A 22,650-nucleotide genomic window follows, 5' to 3' on the forward strand; every position below is an offset into this window, starting at 1 on the left:
TCTGAATCATTCAGATGTTCATTGGCAAACTTCAGACTGGCCTGTATATGTGCTTTCTTGAGCAGGGGGACCTTGCGAGGGCGCTGCAGGATTTCAGTCCTTCACGGCGTAGTGTGTTACCAATTGTTTTCTTGGTGACTATGGTCCCAGCTGCCTTGAGATCATTGACAAGATCGTCCCGTGTAGTTCTGGGCTGATTCCTCACCGTTCTCATGATCATTGCAACTCCACGAGGTGAAATCTTGCATGGAGCCCCAGGCCGAGGGAGATTGACAGTTATTTTGTGTTTCTTCCATTTGCGAATAATCGCACCAACTGTTGTCACCTTCTCACCAAGCTGCTTGGCGATGGTCTTGTAGCCCATTCCAGCCTTGTGTAGGTCTACAATCTTGTCCCTGACATCCTTGGAGAGCTCTTTGGTCTTGGCCATGGTGGAGAGTGGAATCTGATTGATTGATTGCTTCTGTGGACAGGTGTTTTTTATACAGGTAACAAGCTGAGATTAGGAGCACTCCTTTTAAGAGTGTGCTCCGAATCTCAGCTCGTTACCTGTATAAAAGACATCTGGGAGCCAGAAATCTTTCTGATTGAGAGGGGGTCAAATACTAATTTCCCTCATTAAAATGCAAATCAATTTATAACATTTTTGACATGCGTTTTTTCTGGATTTTTTTGTTGTTATTCTGTCTCTCACTGTTCAAATAAACCTACCATTAAAATGATAGACTGATCATTTCTTTGTCAGTGGGCAAACGTACAAAATCAGCAGGGGATCAAATACTTTTTTCCCTCACTGTATACAGTGGGGAAAAAAAGTATTTAGTCAGCCACCAATTGTGCAAGTTCTCCCACTTAAAAAGATGAGAGAGGCCTGTAATTTTCACCATAGGTACACGTCAACTATGACAGACAAAATGAGAAAAAACAATCCAGAAAATCACATTGTAGGATTTTTAATGAATTTATTTGCAAATTATGGTGGAAAATAAGTATTTGTTCAATAACAAAAGTTTCTCAATACTTTGTTATATACCCTTTGTTGGCAATGACACAGGTCAAACGTTTTCTGTAAGTCTTCACAAGGTTTTCACACACTGTTGCTGGTATTTCGGCCCATTCCTCCATGCAGATCTCCTCTAGAGCAGTGATGTATTGGGGCTGTCGCTGGGCAACACGGACTTTCAACTCCCTCCAAAGATTTTCTATGGGGTTGAGATCTGGAGACTGGCTAGGCCACTCCAGGACCTTGAAATGCTTCTTACGAAGCCACTCCTTCGGCGGTGTGTTTGGGATCATTGTCATGCTGAAAGACCCAGCCACGTTTCATCTTCAATGCCCTTGCTGATGGAAGGAGGTTTTCACTCAAAATCTCACGATACATGGCCCCATTCATTCTTTCCTTTACACGGATCAGTCGTCCTGGTCCCTTTGCAGAAAAACAGCCCCAAAGCATGATGTTTCCACCCCCATGCTTCACAGTAGGTATGGTGTTCTTTGGATGCAACTCAGCATTCTTTGTCCTCCAAACACGACGAGTTGAGTTTTTACCAAAAAGTTATATTTTGGTTTCATCTGACCATATGACATTCTCCCAATCCTCTTCTGGATCATCCAAATGCACTCTCGCAAACTTCAGACGGGCCTGGACATGTACTGGCTTAAGCAGGGGGACACGTCTGACACTGCAGGATTTGAGTCCCTGGCGGCGTAGTGTGTTACTGATGGTAGGCTTTGTTACTTTGGTCCCAGCTCTCTGCAGGTCATTCACTAGGTCCCCCCGTGTGGTTCTGGGATTTTTGCTCACTGTTCTTGTGATCATTTTGACCCCACGGGGTGAGATCTTGCGTGGAGCCCCAGATCGAGGGAGATTATCAGTGGTCTTGTATGTCTTCCATTTCCTAATAATTGCTCCCACAGTTGATTTCTTCAAACCAAGCTGCTTACCTATTGCAGATTCAGTCTTCCCAGCCTGGTGCAGGTCTACAATTTTGTTTCTGGTGTCTTTTGACAGCTCTTTGGTCTTGGCCATAGTAGAGTTTGGAGTGTGACTGTTTGAAGTTGTGGACAGGTGTCTTTTATACTGATAACAAGTTCAAACAGGTGCCATTAATACAGGTAACGAGTGGAGGACAGAGGAGCCTCTTAAAGAAGATGTTACAGGTCTGTGAGAGCCAGAAATCTTGCTTGTTTGTAGGTGACCAAATACTTATTTTCCACCATAATTTGCAAATAAATTCATAAAAAATCCTACAATGTGATTTTCTGGATTTTTTTTTCTCAATTTGTCTGTCATAGTTGACGTGTACCTATGATGAAAATTACAGGCCTCTCTCATCTTTTTAAGTGGGAGAACTTGCACAATTGGTGGCTGACTAAATACTTTTTTTCCCCACTGTATATATATATATATATATATATATACATACACATACACACACACATACATATATACATACATATATACATACATCCATACACACACACATATCCTTTTTAAAATTATATTTCCCTTCATTACTTTCCAACCCCACCACCCCTTCCCCAATTGGAGTAAACTAGTGAACAACAACGCTTAGGCCTCTACTTCCAGCCCATACATACTATATACATTTTATGGACACAGTCAAATTCTACAATAATTATATTTTGTTTGTTTTTACTCCTGAACGTCCTCCGATCATTTTCATGATGTCCATCTGGTTTGCTTCTATATTCCATATTTTTCTAACTGTGCTCTTTCACAAAAGCTCTCAACCTATAACCTATATACTTATTATGGACACAGTATGCTTTACATTAGTTATCTTGTTGTTATTAGTTGTTGTTTTTAGTCCCATCCTTCAGCTCCATTCAACACCTCCCATCTATCTCTTAACACTATCCATATTGGATTTCTATTTGCCATATATTTTTCAACTGTTCTGTGATGTTTTACAAAAGTTCTGAACCTTTCTATTCTCATTGTTTCTACAGATCGTAAATTGAAAATAAACATTTTTGCTAAAAGTATTATTATATTATTGATCGATTGACTATGACTTTTCAGATCACCCAGTAGTGCTATCTGCAGGGTTAGCTCCAGGTAAATATTGCAATCCTTTAGCCATTCCTGGACCTGTGTCCAAAAACAAGCTACAAATGGACAGTACCAAAACAAATGATCTAATGATTCTGTCTCTTCGTAGCAAAATCTGCAGAGCTGGGAAGATTGTATCCCCCATATAAATAACATTCTATTGGTAGCAAGAATTTTATATAATAACTGAAATAGAAAAATTCTATGTTTTGAATCCGGCTTTGTTTTGCATGTCAGTTCATAAACACTATGCCATGGAATCGGTACGTCAAAAATCTCTTATAATTTTGGGTAGAGCAGACATTTCCATATGTTTTTGTTAGCTGCATGTGCGACATAACTCCACCAGTCCTATCTATGATATGATTTACGACGATTATACCTTTTTTAAACATTTTGTCAAAGAATAATGTTTTTTAAAAATCAATTAGTATATTTGAGTTTAACCACAATAGTTGTTGCATTATTTGTTCTGTCGTTTCTGGAGGATTAAATTGAAATTGCAACCAACTTTCTATGGCTTGTTTTAGAAATAGTGATATTTGGGAGATTATTTGCTTTTCAAATACCTAAAAGTGAGAGGTTGTAATCTGAATAAAGGGAAAAAGGCCATTCTTGAACATTGGGTGAGACAAACTTACTAATTTGCTAGAGAACCAGCACATCACACTTGTGTCAGTTGCTGTGTGTGTGTGTGTGTGTGTGTGTGATGTTGGGCCGAAGCTACTGACCTGGAAGCTTGGCTCTCTCACTTCTCCCAGGCTTTTGGGAGGGAGGGTGGACAATGAGCTTTTATTTTAGGGGGTAGATCAGCTTTAATATTGCAGATAGATTGTAACTTCCATCAATGTAATTGTCTGCATCACTTCCAATCCCCCATGTTTTTTCTCGCATATATATATATATATATATATATATGTATATATATATATATATATATATATATATATATATATATATATATATATATATATACATATACATATACATATACATATGCACATACATACATAAAAATACATATACATACATATCCTTTTTTTACAATTATATTTCCCTTTATTACTTTCCAACCCCACCACCCCTTCCTTAATTGGAGCAAACTAGTGAACAACAATGCTTAGGCCTCTACTTCCAGCTTATACATACTATACACATTTTATGGACACAGTCAATTTTACAATAATTCTATTTTGTTTGTTTTTACTCATGAACTTCCTCTACCCTCAACCTCTCCGATCATTTTCATGATGTCCATCCGGTTTGCTTCTATATGCCATATCTTTCTAACTGTGCTCTTTCACAAAAGCTCTCAGCCAATAACCTATATACTTATTATGGACACAGTATGCTTTACATTAATTATATTGTTGTTATTAGTTGTTATTAGTCCCATCCTTCAACTCCATTCAACACCACCCATCTATCTCTTAACACCATCCATATTGGATTTCTATTTGCCATATATTTTTCAACTGTACTGTGATGTTTTACAAAGTTCTGAACCCTTCTATTCTCATTGTTTCTACAGATTGTAAATTGAAAATAAACATTCTTGCTAAAAGTAATATTATATTATTGCTCGATTGACTATGACTTTTCAGATCACCCAGTAGTGCTAGCTGCAGGGTTAGTTCCAGGTAAATATTGCAATCCTTTAGCCATTCCTGGACCTGTGTCCAAAAACAAGCTACAAATGGACAGTACCAAAAGAAATGATTTTACATTTTAGTCATTTAGCAGATGCTGTTATCCAGAGCGACTTACAGTTAGTGAGTGCATACATTTTCATACTGGCCCCCCGTGGGAAACAAACCCACAACCCTGGCGTTGCAAGCTTCATGCTCTACCAACTGAGCTACAGGGGACTACAATGATCAATGATCTAATGATTCTGTCTCTTCGCAGCAAAATCTGCAGAGCTGGGAAGATTGTATCCCCCATATAAATAACATTCTATTGGTAGCAAGAATTTTATATAATAATTGAAATTGAAAAATTATACGTTTTGAATCCTGCGTCGTTTTGCGTATCAATTCATAAACACTATGCCATGGAATCGGTACATCAAAAATCTCTTCCCAACTATTTTGCAATCTATATGGGAGGCTGTCAATCCTTTGGTCCTTAAATGAAACTGGTATACTTTTTTATTTATCACAATTTTCTTGCTCGTGTGTTTGGACCATTTTAAGTCTTTAGTGATTTGGACACCGAGGAACTTGAAGCTGTCTACCTGCTCCACTGCTTCCATGTGATGTGGATGGGGGCATGCTCACCTCCCCGTTTCCTGTAGTCAACGATCAGCTCCTTGGTCTTGTTGATGTTGCGGGAGAGGTTGTTGCTCCGGCACCACTCTGCCAGGTCACTGACCTCCTCCCTGTAGGCTGACTCATCGTCACCGGTGATCAGGCCTACCACCGTTGTGTCGTCAGCGAACATGATAATGGTCATGGGGGAACAGGGAGTACAGGAGGGGACTAAGCACACACCCCTAATTCATCAATCAAGTACAGCCGTGGTCAAAAGTTTTGAGAATGACACCAATATTAATTTTCACAAAGTCTGCTGCCTCAGTTTTTATGATGGCAATTTGCATATACTCCAGAATGTTATGAAAAGTGATCAGATGAATTGCAATTAATTGCAAAATTTGCCATGAAAATGAACTTAATCCCCAAAAAACATTTCCACTGCATTTCAGCCCTGCCACAAAAGGACCAGCTGATATCATGTCAGTGATTCTCTCATTAACACAGGTGAGAGTGTTGACGAGGACAAGGCTGGCTGGAGATCACTCTGTCATGCTGATTGAGTTAGAATAACAGACTGGAAGCTTTAAAAGGAGGGTGGTGCTAGAAATCATTGTTCTTCCTCTGTTAACCATGGTTACCTGCAAGGAAACACGTGCCGTCATCATTGCTTTGCACAAAAAGGGCTTCACAGGCAAGGATATTGCTGTTAGTAAGATTGCACCTAAATCAACCATTTATCGGATCACCAAGAACTTCAAGGAGAGAGGTTCAATTGTTGTGAAGAACGCTTCAGGGCACCCAAGAAAGTCCAGCAAGCGCCAGGACCGTCTCCTAAAGTTGATTCAGCTGCAGGATCGGGGCACCACCAGTGCAGAGCTTGCTCAGGAATGGCAGCAGGCAGGTGTGAGTGCATCTGCACGCACAGTGAGGCAAATACTTTTGGAGGATGGCCTGGTGTCAAGAAGGGCAGCGAGGAAGCCACTTCTCTCCAGGAAAAACATCAGGGACAGACTGATGTTCTGCAAAAGGTACAGGGATTGGACTGCTGAGGACTGGGGTAAAGTACTTTTCTCTGATGAATCCCCTTTCTGATTGTTTGGGGCATTCGGAAAAAAGCTTGTCCGGAGAAGACAAGGTGAGCGCTACCATCAGTCCTGTGTCATGCCAATAGTAAAGCATCCTGAGACCATTCATGTGTAGGTTTTCTTCTCAGCCAAGGGAGTGGGCTCACTCACAATTTTGCCTAAGAACACAGCCATGAATAAAGAATGGTACCAACACATCCTCCGAGAGCAACTTCTCCCAACCATCCAAGAACAGTTTTGTGATGAACAATGCCTTTTCCAGCATGATGGAGCACCTTGCCATAAGGCAAAAGTGATAACTAAGTGGCTCGGGGAACAAAACATTGACATTTTGGGTCCATGGCCAGGAAACTCCCCAGACCTTAATCCCATTGAGAACTTGTGGTCAATCCTCAAGAGGCGGGTGGACAAACAAAAACCCACAAATTCTGACAATCTCCACGCATTGATTATGCAAGAATGGGCTGCCATCAGTCAGGATGTGGCCCAGAAGTTAACTGACAGCATGCCAGGGCGGATTGCAGAGGTCTTGAAAAAGAAGGGTCAACACTGCAAATATTGACTCTTTGCATAAACTTAATGTAATTGTCAATAAAAGCCTTTGACACTTAAGGAATGCTTGTAATTATACTTCAGTATACCATAGTAACATCTGACAAAATATCTAAAAACACTGAAGCAGCAAACTTTGTGAAGAGCAATACTTGTGTCATTCTCAAAACTTTTGACCACGACTGTACAAGGGAGGAGCGAAAACCCCCAGACACTCTTCCCTCCGTGGAATGAGTATGACACGTGGCTTGAAGGGTCAATCTGCAGTTGCTTTGGACTTCTGAATGAATGATATGTACCCATTGATTCTTGAAGTATATAACTTATAAGTGCCTCATGAGCTTAGTTCAACTGTCGTACCCCATCAGAACCCAAAATATAAGCTTGTTTCATTCCAATGTTTGTAAACAGAGTAAATGTAAACAAACACTATAGCTTCAAAACATGGTTAAAACTATAATTTTGATATCATAGATGGTCAGCCCTTGCATTCATACAGTGGGGAGAACAAGTATTTGATACACTGCCGATTTTGCAGGTTTTCCTACTTACAAAGCATGTAGAGGTCTGTAATTTTTATCATAGGTACACTTCAACTGTGAGAGTTGGAATCTAAATCCAGAAAAAATCCAGAAAATCACATTGTATGATTTTTAAGTAATTAATTTGCATTTAATTGCATGACATAAGTATTTGATACATCAGAAAAGCAGAACTTAATATTTGGTACAGAAACCTTTGTTTGCAATTACAGAGATCACACGTTTCCTGTAGGTCTTGACCAGGTTTGCACACATTGCAGCAGGGATTTTGGCCCACTCCTCCATACAGACCTTCTCCAGATCCTTCAGGTTTCGGGGCTGTCGCTGGGCAATACGGACTTTCAGCTCCCTCCAAATATTTTCTATTGGGTTCAGGTCTGGAGACTGGCTAGGCCACTCCAGGACCTTGAGATGCTTCTTACGGAGCCACTCCTTAGTTGCCCTGGCTGTGTGTTTCGGGTTGTTGTCATGCTGGAAGACCAAGCCACGACCCATCTTCAATGCTCTTACTGAGGGAAGGAGGTTGTTGGCCAAGATCTCGCGATACATGGCCCCATCCATCCTCCCCTCAATACGGTGCAGTCGTCCTGTCCCCTTTGCAGAAAAGCATCCCCAAAGAATGATGTTTCCACCTCCATGCTTCACGGTTGGGATGGTGTTCTTGGGGTTGTACTCATCCTTCTTCTTCCTCCAAACACGGCGAGTGGAGTTTAGACCAAAAAGCTCTATTTTTGTCTCATCAGACTACATGACCTTCTCCCATTCCTCCTCTGGATCATCCAGATGGTCATTGGCAAATTTCAGACAGGCCTGGACATGCGCTGGCTTGAGCAGGGGGACCTTGCGTGCGCTGCAGGATTTTAATCCATGACGGGGTAGTGTGTTACTAATGTTACAGGTCATTGACCAGGTCCTGCCGTGTAGTTCTGGGCTGATGCCTCACATTCCTCATGATCATTGATGCCCCACGAGGTGAGATCTTGCATGGAGCCCCAGACCGAGGGTGATTGACCGTCATCTTGCCTGCTCATCCACTTAGCCTGCTACTCCTACACACAACACTACACTCTGTCATCACATTCTGTGTGCTTTCCCCTCGCTGTCATTTTGATATGCATGTGCAATTTTCCAGAAGCCTTTTAGTAATATATTCACATATTTATTGCAAGTGAGTTGTTTCATTTCATGCCTGTCTTCACCGTGTAATCCGCTCGCATAGCGAGCTGAGATAGAAAACGTCCCATGTAGCGCATATTTTATTCAGTGCAGTGTCAGCTGAGAAAGCCTTGGGGCAGCACCCAGGTCATGCTTGACTGTTTTAAAGGGCTGCTGCCTAGGTGTGAAATTAAACTGAGGAGATGTAGTGCAGAATAAGTTCCTGTGATTTTCCAGAATGCCAGTTGACTGTGAAGGACTTTTAAACCTTGGCTCTCACACCAGCAGACGAGTATACTGTCTTATAATGGACTGTAAAAAATATATATATGTTTTATTGTCACATACACCGGATAGGTGCAGTGAAATGTGTTGTTTTACAGGGTCAGCCATAGTAGTATGGTGCCCCTGGAGCAAATTAGGGTTAAGTGCCTTGATCAAGGGCACATTGACAGATTTTTCACCATATCGGCTCGGGTATTCGAACCAGCAACCTTTCGGTTACTGGCCCAATGCGCTAACTGCTAGGCTACCTGCCGCCCTACCTGCCGTACAGACCCCAGTGAATGGAGACAGATTAGACTTTAGAATAGTGTTTGAGTGGAGAATGAGGAGTGGGACGTTTTTTCCATTCCCCATCATCAGTCTCATTCCCCTCCGTCACACCATTAGAGAGAGGGATTACAATGTTCCCACTGCCAGAGCCATTATTTCAGTCTGACAGTGTAGAATGGCCCTGAGTAACAGAGACAACCTAGATCCTGATCACAAACATCCTAATCACAGTTTGTCATACTATCATCTCAGCCTGTCTGCTGTTGTTCAGTGGAGACTGGAGAGCCTAGGAGAGTTGAGCATAGTGTACTGTGTAGGCCAGTCTCAATAGAAAGAGAGAGGGCTCATGAACAGGGACATTTAGTTCTGCCTGATGGAACACTTAGACAATGGACAAGGATCATTTGATGAAGCAGAGTCCATTCATGATTATAGTGTGGGTGTGTTTTGGAGAGAATGTGTCCTAGATCAACAGCCTTGAATGTCTCTCTGAATCAGATGAGTGACAGGCAGTGAAGTGACAGTGTTCAAGGGAAGGGCTCTGTGTGGGAAACTCAACATGACAGAGGTGTTGAGAGGTTTATGTTTGCCAATCTACAAACTGTGAAGTTGACACTATTACAGAGCATTTAAAGTGTATGCTTTCATAAATAGTGTCCTTGTGGAGCTTAATATTGCTCTCATCCCCCTCTCCCTCTCATCCCTCACTCCCTCTCATCCCTCTCCCTCTCATCCCTCACTCCCTCTCATCCCTCACTCCCTCTCACCCCTCTCCCTCTCTTCCCCCTCTCCCTCTCTTCCCCCTCTCCCTCTCATCCCCCTCTCCCTCTCATCCCTCACTCCCTCTCATCCTTCTCCCTCTCATCCCTCACTCCCTCTCACCCCCTCTCCCTCTCTTTCCTCACTCCCTTTCATCCCTCACTCCCTCTCACCCCTCACTACCTCTCATCCCTCACTCCCTCTCATCCCTCACTCCCCCTCATCCCCCTCTCCCTTTCATCCCTCACTCCCTCTCATCCCTCACTCCCTCTCACCCTCTCTACCCTCACTCCCTCTCATCCCTCTCCCTCTCTTCCCCCTCTCCCTCTCATCCCTCACTCCCTCTTATCCCTCACTCCCTCTCATCCCTCACTTCCTCTCATCCCCTCTCCCTCTCATCCCTCACTCACTCTCATCCCTCACTCCCTCTCATCCCCCTCTCCCTCTCATCCCTCACTCCCTCTCATCCCCCTCTCCCTCTCTTCCCTCACTTCCTCTCCTCCCCCTCTCCCTCTCATCCCCCTCTCCCTCTCATCCCTCACTCCCTCTCATCCCTCACTCCCTCTCATCCCCCTCTCCCTCTCATCCCTCACTCCCTCTCACCCCACTCCCTCTCATCCCCCTCTCCCTCTCCCTCTCATCCCTCACTCCCTCTCATCCCCCTCTCCCTCTCATCCCTCACTCTCTCTCATCCCTCACTCCCTCTCATTCCTCAATCCCTCTCATCCCCCTCTCCCTCTCATCCCTCACTCCCTCTCAGGCCCCTCTCTTTTTAAAGGTTTGACAGTGCAAGTTGGAAGTGAAATAGAGCAAAGATCTTTGATAGTTTAGGCCCTTTCTGTATGTAGGAAAAAATGCTTTAACTTTAAATTCATGAAGTTGCACTGTTGAAAATGTTCTGTTACTGTAGATTCTCCACTTGCTCAGAGCATGCTGTCACATTCTGGGGAGCAGACATGACAATCCCTCTTATTCGTCTCCACAATAGGACAGGCCCATCTCAGTTTTACCGTGGTTTAGCATGATTAGTGTGGAAACAGATAACACAAGGTTTTGAGATGATACTAATGCTTTTGCAGCTGTGTAAAGCCCTGTAATATGCCAGTTTCTTTTTAGCTTACCACCCATGTTCTCCCTAGGGGTATTCTAAATGCAAAATGGGCCCTTCATTACCTCAATTACATATTATCTCAATAAATCACCCCAACTACCTCGTACCCCAGTACACTGAGTCTTTACCAGTACTCCTTGTATATAGCCTGTATATAGCTTCGTTATTGTTATTTTATTGTGTTATTTATTGTGTTACTATTTTATTTTAATCTATTTGCTAATTTTCTTACTTTTTAACTGTATTGTTGGGAAAGGGCTCATAAGTAAGCATTTCACAGTAAAGTCTACACATGATTTGATTTGATTCATTTGTGTCTACAGAGATGATGATGACTGGCATACAAGATTAGGCCTTCATCTCCCAACGCTCCCATTTTCTTTTCAGGCTGACCTTTTATTTATCAGCAGGGCAGAACCATTATATTTGAGCAAAGCAATTTTGTTAGAAGGAATGACATGTCATCAACATGGATCAGTACTTTGCAGGAGTGACATTTGGATTTGCCTCTGTTTTTTTTACACAGATTTGAGTCAGATTGATTCCTGCTGTACTCAGGTGGGAGTTGTCCTCTTCAGCAGAACTTGTAGAACCTAATTGAAAATGTGAGGTTTTCCCTTATCCGGAGTCTCGGTACACGGGGGATGATGAAAACAACATCTGAAAAGCAGTCCCTGCACGGTATAGGCCTAATGATTTTTTACAATCATCATATCTCATGTTATAACATCCTCGTCTGGTGAAAGTTTTAGAATGGCTCCTCCTGTTTCTTTGAAAGAAGCCAGTAATATGCCTTACATAGATGAGAGGCTGGAGATGAGGGACAGGGTTAGAGATAGGAGCCATCTAATCAGACACTCAAGGTAATAGACAGTTGGATCCTTGTCTTTTTTCAAACTCCTCTTTTACAAGCTTCACCCTGTGGAGGAGGATGAGATAGGAGAGAGGGAGGTACTTCCCTTACTTACCGTCTTATACACACAGCTTTATTTAAGAAGTCGTCTGGCTGTCTGATAGCAGCTGTGGCCAGAACCTCAGCTGAAGTAGAGGAGACTGAGACCAAGCTCCAGTCCCCAAACAACCCCTTAAGTACTGCCATAACCACACTTTATGCTGCCGCTATGTTCCCCTGCTTTTATTAGGCAGAGTTTTATTCAGCCTTATTCAGCAGCTTCTTGTTAAATAAATGGTCCTTTTCACGGCCTTATTGATCATTATTTATCCTGGTGGATGGCCTGTCAGGCCCTTATTGCAAAGCCTTGTCCTCTCTGTTAACCTCCACTGTTGTTGTGGACAATCTATCACACATTAACATGCATGTTGTTTGGACTCTTTAAATGATTTGTCACTGTTGGCCTAACTTAACTAAATGGACACTGTGCATGGAAGAATAGACTTTGGGTAGTTATAGCTGTCTTTGTGGCTGAGGCAATGTATGGTTATTGATTTCTCAGCCTGCTCAGGATTGCCCATTATTCTGTATGAGAAAATAGCGTTCTCTTTTATAACCATCTGATTGGGAATGGAATATTCAGTTGTCAAGAGGTTTGTTGATGAACCAGTGATGAGTATCAGGTATTGTGGCATATTGCATTGATTTGATATGAAAACCCCCTAAAGCCCTGTCCACTCTAAATGTGTGCAGTCGGAGTCAGCTGAGCTCTGAGGTTGTGGCTGCTGTGGATTTAATGCTGATCAACATTGTGACAACATAGTGAATGTGCTGACTCTTTAAAAGACTAACCTGTCGTCTAACTCACTCTCCCCCTAACTCAGCCAACCTGCTGATAGATGGGACGGCATTGATTATCTTGGGAATGAAAGATGAACAAAGAGATGGAGAGAGTGTATTGGGTGCAGATTGACATCGGCTCAGCAATACATATGGGTGTCTATGAGATCCTTAGATAGAGGGGGTGAAGGGAGAGAGAGAAGATTGAAGGAGAACCAGAGAGAGTTGGAGCTGGCAGGTTGAGGTGTGTATGGGATGAAAGAGGGATTGAGAGGAAGGTGTTGGCGGTGGAGCTGTATTAGAGATGTTAGAGTGTTGATGGTTCCTATTAAAGTAGGAGAGGCAATTAGACAGAGACAATGGGAGCGTATCCTCTTAATCTAGAATCATCGTCTCTCTCTCCATACCTCACAGCTCTGCAATGGAGTCCAACTGAAATACCACGTGTGTGTGTGTGTGTGTGTTTGTGTGTGTGTGTGTGTGTGTGTGTGTGTGTGTGTGTGTGTGTGTGTGTGTGTACTATGACCATCTGATCAGGTTTTTAAAGAACATCATGTTTTTACAGAACATCATGTTTTCGACTACAACACTGTCAATAGGTAGATACAATATTAATATTAATATCTGTAAGAGCGACTTGCAAATTTGAGGGACTTTTTTCTCCTGTGGCTTCTTCAGACCGCATAAAAGGAATGGTCCTGTTGATGCATCTTGTAATGCTTCATGGATGCTGATGGTGAGTGTGTTGGATCCAACAATGGGCACAGTGTGTGCTTTCAGAATGGTGTCTGACTGCCTCATGTCTCTATAGACCCTCTGTCTAGTCATTCTTCTGAAGAGTGGCTTACCTCTGCCCCTCTTTCTCAATGGGACATTGCCTTCCAAATAATACATTTTCTGTGAGTCAATGCTCCCACATCCTCTTACTCTTGGTCCCCCCATCCAACTGGCCCACTCAGTCAACGAGCCCAGTGCTCCGTAAGTGGAACTGGGATTGTTCTTTCACAGTAGGGTTACTCAGGGAACAGCATGATGTCCTTGTTCACCAGCAGCAGACCCAGAAAGTTCCTGTAAGGAATTAAAAACAGAAAAAAGGATTGCAACCTCTTCACTGTGATATTACCTTGATATAACACCTTTTCACACCCTCACACTCAGACAGGACATAAATAAACATAGCAACTAAACTCTCTCCCTCTCTCTCTTCCTTGGTGTTGCCTCTGGACCTGTGGATCCTCTCTCTCCCTGTCATCCTGGCTTTCCTCTGGGATGGCTGGCTCATCTCTCTCCTGGCTGTGCTGACTGGCCCAGGTAAGTGCTTTGTGTTTTAAAGCATTACTCACAGTCAGCTTCTCCCAGCTAAGACAAGCCTTGGGTTTTCCCACTGCCCTGGAAGTTGAGGTGGGAGGGAGGGGGTGGGGGGCAGTGATTTAGAGCTGAGGGGAACGGGGAGTGCTGACCCAGGGCAAAGCCTGGGCCTTATGACACACAGGAAGGGGGAGGGGGTTGTCACTTTCACTGCTCAATATTCAAGACAAACAGGGATCGTTTTCAGTTTCTCCCAGATTCTCTATATGTGTGTTTTTCCAGCTGTATATTTTTTTCAGACATCCCAGACATAAATGACAATCAATACAGCACATTTGTCAACATAACTAATAACATTCACCAAAGAGAGAAAGAACATTGAAAAGGTAAGAAATAATCCTACTCTCACCTTGCTCCAGCACCTACCTTCAGATTTCATTAAAGTATCTCTGCCTGCTATTGCTGAGTGTAATCTTGCTGAGTTGATGGACGTCTTTGAGATCCTAATTTCCCTGTCCTAAGAGAGCTATTCGTATCACTCTATGTCTGTATGTAAAGCTGTACAAGGTCGCTTGCTTGTGTGAGTATGTGTGAGTATGTGTGTGTGCATGCTTCTGTGTGCGTGCCTGTTTGTGTGTGTATAGGTTGTGAGACATGAGTCAAGTCAAAAGGCCTTTCAGATTGAAATGACTCTGTCTCTAAATAAAGATGTGTTGTTGATATCACTGCAATTTCAAGTTTTGGATTCATAGGTAACATTTAGATCCTCTGAAAAAGTTAAACGCTGGTGCGTTTTATGATAGCCACAATGTTCTCTTTCTTCCGAATGAAATTGAAGTTGATATTAAAGGTACATGACACGAACTAAGAATGAACTCATGAATCATCCACTATAAGAGCAGCTGTGACATTTTGACCTTTTACACACACACACACACGCACGCACACACACACGCACACACATGCACACGAGAAATGTGTTGTTGGAGCGGGTATTGGCCACTGAGTCAGCTGAAAGGTCAGGCTTACACAGGCTGTTGTAGGAGGAGGACACATCCTCACCTGGAGAGAAAAAGACAAACAGATAAATGGATAAACCAGACAGACAGACATACAGTTAGACAGACACTGTTTCCTCTCTGTGATGTGGCTCTCACAGTCAGAATGTCTCAGTCAGAGCTGTAGGGTAGTGCTGGGATTTGGCTTCTCTGTGGAGAGTAGGAGACGAGGGGGGAGTGCAGAGGCACGCACTCCCTCAAAGTGGATTTCACTGTAGAGGCACACAGTGGTACCTTGCTAAACGGCCAAGCACTTTTGCTGTCTCCACACACACACACAGCACACACACACACACACACACACACACACACACACACACACACACACACACACTTTCCTACCCATGACATTGTGAACTTGCCCTCAAAGCAACTTTTGCTGGGGATATGGATAACGTATGGAAAAGTATGTATCTATCTGTATAAATTGAGAATAAAACCACTGAGTCATATCAGTGTTCACTAGTTTCTGTTTGATCACTGCTCCCCCTGGTGGTGTGAACACCATATCCTCTAGTGGACTAGCCTACTAGTCTAACTCTCATACTTCATAAGCATGTAGCTCTTTATTAAGTTGTTTATTGGTCTATTCTTTATTTACATTAGTGGACCTCTTGTTTTAAATCATATCCCCTAATAATTAAGGTTACTGATCATTCAATATTTTGCCATCTGTTCATTGTCAGTCATCTCTCTGAACAACCACTGAAAATCCTGTGTGGTTCCCTATATGCTTGGACATTCACAGAAGAAATGAACGTGACACAAACACCTGCACGTGAAACAAACAAATCCCTGATAATGACATATGACTCTTTGGAGTGGACAACGTCTCCTCCCAGACAGACAGACAGACAGACAGACAGCAGTTTTCCTCTGGACACTCTAGTTTCCATGATGTGCTGCTGCTCAGTCAAGCTCATACACTACTACTGTTAATATCAGCTGTTTATCTCAATGAGAGATCAGCCAGTGTTAAGTGTTATTGTACTGTGTCCCTCTCCCTCCCAACCCCTGCTGTACCATGCTACTCCACTAGATGGTATAGGATAGACAGAAATAAGTGGGATAGCAGCTCTGGATGTACAGGCTGCTGCTGACTGCTGTGCTTCCTGATCTGATCCTGTCTCTGTGTTTCATCAGATTACTGTGTGTGCCCTTTAGTCAAACAGGATCAAAGACAACATTTACCCCCGGTCCAACCCTCCTGTGATGCACCCTCGCTGGCTGTCACATCTGAGAGGTGAGAGAGTGAGGGTTAGCTCAATGTCAGTGTGGGACAACTGCGTGATGGCCTGCTGACAGGTGTGTGCTGTTTAGTGTCGGTCAGTGTGTGTTTGGTCAGTGTGTGTTTGTGTGTGTGTACTGTGTAGGTGGTGTGGGCCAATCTTTTCACCTGCTGGGTTGATTGACACCATTAGCATCTGCCATTTTTCTCAGCCCCTGTTGTACTACCTGACATCTGTCACACGGCCATACTGCCACTACAGTTCCCTGCAATGGGTGCACTGGGGCTTGAGGCGTGATTGGTATGGAAGGCTGAGGCTGTGGGGCTTAAAGAATCAACATGAGAAGTGGCAGGATAAGTGCATTAAAATGTTAGTAATCCATTGTGCACAATCGTTGATTGTCCATGTCACTCTGATTAGTTTGAGACCCGGGTAGGGGTGGAGAGGCAGAAAGGAATCGATTCTCTTCTTTTTCCCCTTTTTTTAAACATGTGAAGTGGTTTTATTTTTAGCTTTCATCAATTGTACCCTTACTGACGCCGGGACTGAATACCTTCCATTCAGGGCATCTGTTTAGCCAGACACAAACACAGCACTACAGGCTGAATATGATGGAGGGATTCAGAGAGAGAGGGAGAGAGAAACAGAGGTAGGTACTACACTACTCTTTCAGCCTGCCACACGTTCAGGAGATATCCAGTGCATTTTGAAGCGGATATGAGACATCCACTGTTATGAGCTGGGCCCAACCATTTAGCTTTAGGAGCACATCTTAATGCTATTGCAGAGGGGAGTGTCTCTACTATGTAAGATCATGGTCTCTTGTCTTCACATGTATCTTCAACATGAGAGATCCTTTTGTGGTCACTATTTAAAAGGAAAGTGTAGAGAGCGTCAACAAGCCTTTGTGTTTTATTAAAGTCATGTTGGGATTATGTTCATGCTCACTGGCCACAGCCAATATCTTCCTGACTTTCAGTAGCCCTTGGAACCGCAGACTATGAAACCTGGCTGAGTTGTGGTCCGTCTCCCTCTGCAGTTTTTTTGAGCAATACTGTTGTTAATGTTCCACATCACTTTGTATCATGCCCCCAACTCCATGTTTGTCTTTCTGTTTGTCTGTCCTTCCATCTTCTCTCTCTTGGTCTCTCTTTCTCTCCTGTGTTGACATTGTTTAGATTGCCATTGCAGATCTGGTCTGTGTATTCTGTATCCTGAATGCAGGTGCTGTGTCCACACGAAGGGCATCGGCGGTTTGCTATTCCCTCACAAGGTCCGCTCACTACTGGTCTAGGGCTGGATTCTTGCTGCTCTATATGAGGATTGTTCACAATAGGAGAGAGATGCTATATTCTTACAGCAATATATAGCTATCACAACCATTTCAAATTATTTTATGACAATTATAATACAATCTTGTTCCTATAGACACAACATAATCTCACCTCTTGCTGTGACTCAGAAGTCCATTGACGCAGGTTATGCATTGGTTGTTCTGGTGCTGCTCCCACCATCTGGGATCTGGATTTATGTCTGGATCTATGCATTTAGTATTCATCATTGCCACAGTAGAAGTTGTCGAAAGTAGACATTTATCCTAATATATATTTCAAATGTTTTGGCATGGTGTTGTCTGTATGCCAGAGGCTAATGAAATCCTAATGAGTCATTTTCGGGATGTGTTTGGCTCTCATGTTGTTTTCACCCACTTATCATACTGATAAGGTGTGATATATCATGTTTTTTAGATTGAGATTTCATTTATTTTCTCTCACACAAGGAAATCCATTTTCAGTGAAAAGGCACGGAAGCATAAACAATATCTACAAGCGTGATTCATTGGTACAGAATCATGATATATTATGATATGCTTGTAGTGTGTATGGCGGCAGGTAGCTTAGTGGGTAAGAGCGTTGTGCCAGTAACCGAGAGGTCGCTGGTTCTAATCCCCGAGCCGACTAGGTGAAGAATCTGTCGATGTGCCCTTAAGCAAGGCACTTAACCCTAATTGCTCCTGTAAGTCGCTCTGGATAAGAGCGTTTGCAAAATGACTCAAATGTAAAAATGTATGACACACGAATCCCCTAAACAACTTAACTTCTTCGTTTACGCTTTAATGCCTACCTTTTGCCTTATCTGTAGAAACCGAAACGTTCAGATCCGGATGGGACACTGTGACTAATCATCTGGTAACGTTTCCATGCTGGCAACAGCCGAGAACTTCACGCTGTGGTTCCGTTACTCAGAGAAGAAAAGGGCAGAAATTGGGAACGGAGGACAGCACACCAGCCGAGTGTGTTTGGGCTGCGTGGATAGTCTGTGGGTTGATTGAGTACAGATTTCCCGTTGCTGCAGTCTGAAGTCAGTCCAGTCGAGTGTGTCTGTGTCTCTCCAGAAAGCCGTCTCTCTGAAGACGCCTCGGATAGCGGGGAGGGAACAGATATGCTGTGGTGTGTGGGAGACACTGATATTGAAACGACTTTAACAACAGGGGAGGCAAGTGTGTTTTGGTGTTTAATGTTAAAAAGCAAACAAACTCCCCCACATAAATAAACCCCTCATCAAACACAGCCATTCAGTCGAGATAACTCACTCAGAAACACTCTCTCAAATCAACTTTAGTGGCTGAGGTTCTGCAGACAGCAGCATACTAGCAACGCTTTATCATTTACATTTTAGTCATTTAGCAGACGCTCTTATCCAGAGCAACTTACAGTTAGTGGATGCATACATGTATATATATATATTTTTTTTCATACTGGTCCCCTGTGGGAAACGAACCCACATCCCTGCCGGCCAAACCCTCCCCTACCTTGGACGACGCTGGACCAATTGTGCGCCACCCATGAGTCTCCCGGTCGCGGCCGGCTGCGACAGAGCCTGGACTCGAACCAGGATCTCTAGTGGCACAGCTAGCACTGCGATGCAGTGCCTTAGACCACTGCGCCACTCGGCTTAGACCACTGCGCCACAAGGCTAATGAAGAGGTAAGTGTTAAAAGCATGCCTCCTGGGACCTAACCTCCCACTACGATATAGACAAATTACATTACATCCAAATAAGGCACAGAAGTTAGATAAAACATATAGGAATAAATAAAAAATCACCGCTTGCTGCTCTCAAATTTGAGCTTTATTGAGCTGGTGATAGCAAAATGCTTCCGGCCATAATGCCTTCAGTCAGATTACTGGTTACTAGTTATGGTCGCTTCCCTATCTCAACATAGATCCGCAAACACTGAACAGACATTCACTTTCCAAATCAAATCAAAGTGTATTTGTCACGTGCACAGGATACAGCAGGTGTAAATAGTATAGTGAAATGCTCTCTCCTTGCCTCCCACTAAACCTTATTAAAACAGACAACGTGTCATCAATTAACTGAAGGCATTGATTTATAGAAGGTGGCCAGATCGGTTTGGTACTGTTGATGTGAATGGAGACGAGGAGGGCATGGAGACCACAGAGCCACAGGGAATGGAGTTGGCAAATGGGTAATCCTATACCCAGCTGGGGGGGGGGGGGGGGGGGGGGGGGGGGGGGGGGTTTAAGTCAGTCAGAAGCAGTTGTAGAGATCAGAGGGAATGCTGTATCTAAAACCCCAGCCCCAGGAGGAGCTCAAAACGGTTCAATTCCAGTTCATCTGCTTCCCAAAATCATAATCGCTCTAATGAAGTAATGCACATTGGAATTACAGCCATTCATTGGCTACTCCCTCCGAGAGGCCTTGTGAGGTTTTTCCCCATTATGTTAATTTATTTACTGCTTTCTCTTTCGTTCTCTCTCTCCTGTCTTTCTCTCCTGTCTTTTCCTCTCTTTCAATTCATCTCTCTTTCCTACTTCCCTCTCTCCGTCCATACATTGGGCACTCTATCTACCAGATAAAGAGAGCCACAGGGGAGAGCAAACGAGGGAGGAGAAGAACAAGAAAGAGAGGGAGAAACACATCTCACTCAGCCAGTTCCATCCAGTTTCCCCAAGAGGATTTGGTGTTTGAACTAAATGTTGTGAAAAGCGTTGGTTCCTCACTTTGAGACTGTCCCGGCCCACCCCCTGAGCTACTAATCTCTCCACTGTTGTACTTAGAATAGAAGCTCCGCCTGTGGGCGCCATTAGGTCATTTTAGGATAGTTACTTCTAAAGAGTTGTGAGGGGCTGTGGAAACCCATAGAGAGAACTCATGATTGAGACTGAGGGAGAACTGAGGAACAGGATTCGTGAACACCACTCTATAATTGATCTGAAGACCTTGAGGAACATTATGTTTTAGTGAGGACATCGTTATCATGAAGAGCCTCCCTTTCTTTGTGCAGATAAGTGGTGTAGTCATGAGATAAGAATGTCTCATAGAGATGTCCCAGAGACCTCATCTCCTATCATTGTAATGGCCTCTTCTGTGAAGGCATTGGTGTATGAGTGTATTGGCAGTTAGTAACTAAACTGAAATGGTGCATAGCATCACCTACTGTGCTGGGGTGTGTATAGTCTGAACAGGTATTAAGCCAAGAATGGTGATTTACTGCCACCCACAGTTATGGAATGTTTGCTCAGAAGTATAAATAATTGTCTGAACCTTCCTGCTGACCTGGATGGAATTCTGTCATCCTTCCTGAACCCATAGCAAGCCCCACCCAGTTGGCGCGGCACATGCTAAAACAGGCTTTGGAATAAGTGTGCCCTCTATCTAACTCTATGGTATGTCCATGTGAGCTAATTATAACCTTGCCTGAGAGCAGACAATGCTTGGGCTAAGTATAGTGCAGGGATGGGCAACTGCCTTTTGTAGGCCCGCAGATGTATTTCCAGACCAAAAATTATATGTTGTATTTTTGGGGGAACTCAGTCAGGGTCTCAACTTGTATACCATGTGTATCCTGTACATACGACTAAAACAACTCGAAACTAACCTTGCCCCAGGCTTCATCGCAGCAGGCTAACTTGTTGTTGAGCTGTCCCGATGACCCGGGGTTTGATAACCGGTTAGTTACACCAGCAAGACAGACAAAAATGAGTCACACAGAGCATCACTAAGCCTTCACTGAGATGAGCAAGGTGGTTCATTTTCACACAAAAAAATACACTATCTCAATTGACGTGACGTGGACATGGGTTTCCTGTATATCTGCGTGTCTCTGTTTCTCTCTCTTTGTTTGTGTTGGTCTGTGTGTGTCTTGGTACACAATGTTTAGGCACAGGATTAATTGGGTATTCTCCTAAGCCTCATTTATGAATATATGACCCAATATTTCCTCTTTCCCCTCTGGCTGATGGAGAGGTTCTGAGAGAGTGGTGAGGGCAAAGTCTAAAGAAGAGAAACAGGGACATATCAGTGATAAAGCACACACCTGCCACATATTCTTCCTTTGGGTGTAATAGCCTGGCTGTCATATGAGTTGTTATTGGTGTTCTCAGTCAGTGTATTGCACCTGAGGTGTTAGGAGAGCACAGCTTGAGTCTACAGACCTCAGTACACACTGTTCACCATCCTTAGGCATGTTTTCATCACTGTTATTTGAAGACATTATTGGGTTATTTGTCTTGACTCCATGAAATTGAGTAAATATGTGTAATGATGTTCTACCTGGGGTGATGAGGATAGTACAGGGCATGTATAACAGAGGTTTGTAATTTATTTGTTCACTCTGTCTTGCTCATGTGAAAGCAGGATGGTGTGTTATTACTTTGTACTCAAGTTATGAGAACACATTTTATTCTATTGACATAGCATAGCATACAAGCATACTTTTCATCCTAGGGCCATGTTTTTATTTTATTTTATTTCACCTTTATTTAACCAGGTAAGCCAGTTGAGAACAAGTTCTCATTTACAACTGCGACCTGGCCAAGATAAAGCAAAGCAGTGCGATAAAAACAACAAAACAGAGTTACATATGGGGTAAACAAAACATAAAGTCAAAAATACAACAGAAAATATATATACAGTGTGTGCGAATGTAGTAAGTTATGGAGGTAAGGCAATAAATAAATAGGCCATAGTGCAAAAATAGTTACAATTTCGTAATTAACACTGGAATGATAGATGTGCAAAAGATGATGTGCAAATAGAGATACTGGGGTGCAAATGAGCAAAATAAATAACAATATGGGGATGAGGTAGTTGGGTGGGCTAATTTCAGAAGGGCTGTGTACAGGTGCAGTGATCGGTAAGCTGCTCTGACAACTGATGCTTAAAGTTAGTGAGGGAGATAAGAGTCTCCAGCTTCAGAGATTTTT

The 22,650-nt window shown here is 43.1% G+C and overlaps 1 protein-coding gene across 1 annotated transcript in view; it reads left to right on the forward strand.

Annotated features, from left to right (window-relative positions):
- Positions 1–22,650, forward strand: part of LOC311138289 (acid-sensing ion channel 2) — a gene marked incomplete at both ends in the record, with an annotated part of 398,974 nt that overhangs the window by 134,463 nt on the left and 241,861 nt on the right. The gene's annotated exons all lie outside the window — the stretch shown is intronic.

The sequence above is a fragment of the Coregonus lavaretus genome (genome assembly GCF_964263955.1).
Source record: "Coregonus lavaretus genome assembly, chromosome: 2".
Classification (NCBI taxonomy): Eukaryota; Metazoa; Chordata; class Actinopteri; order Salmoniformes; family Salmonidae; genus Coregonus; species Coregonus lavaretus.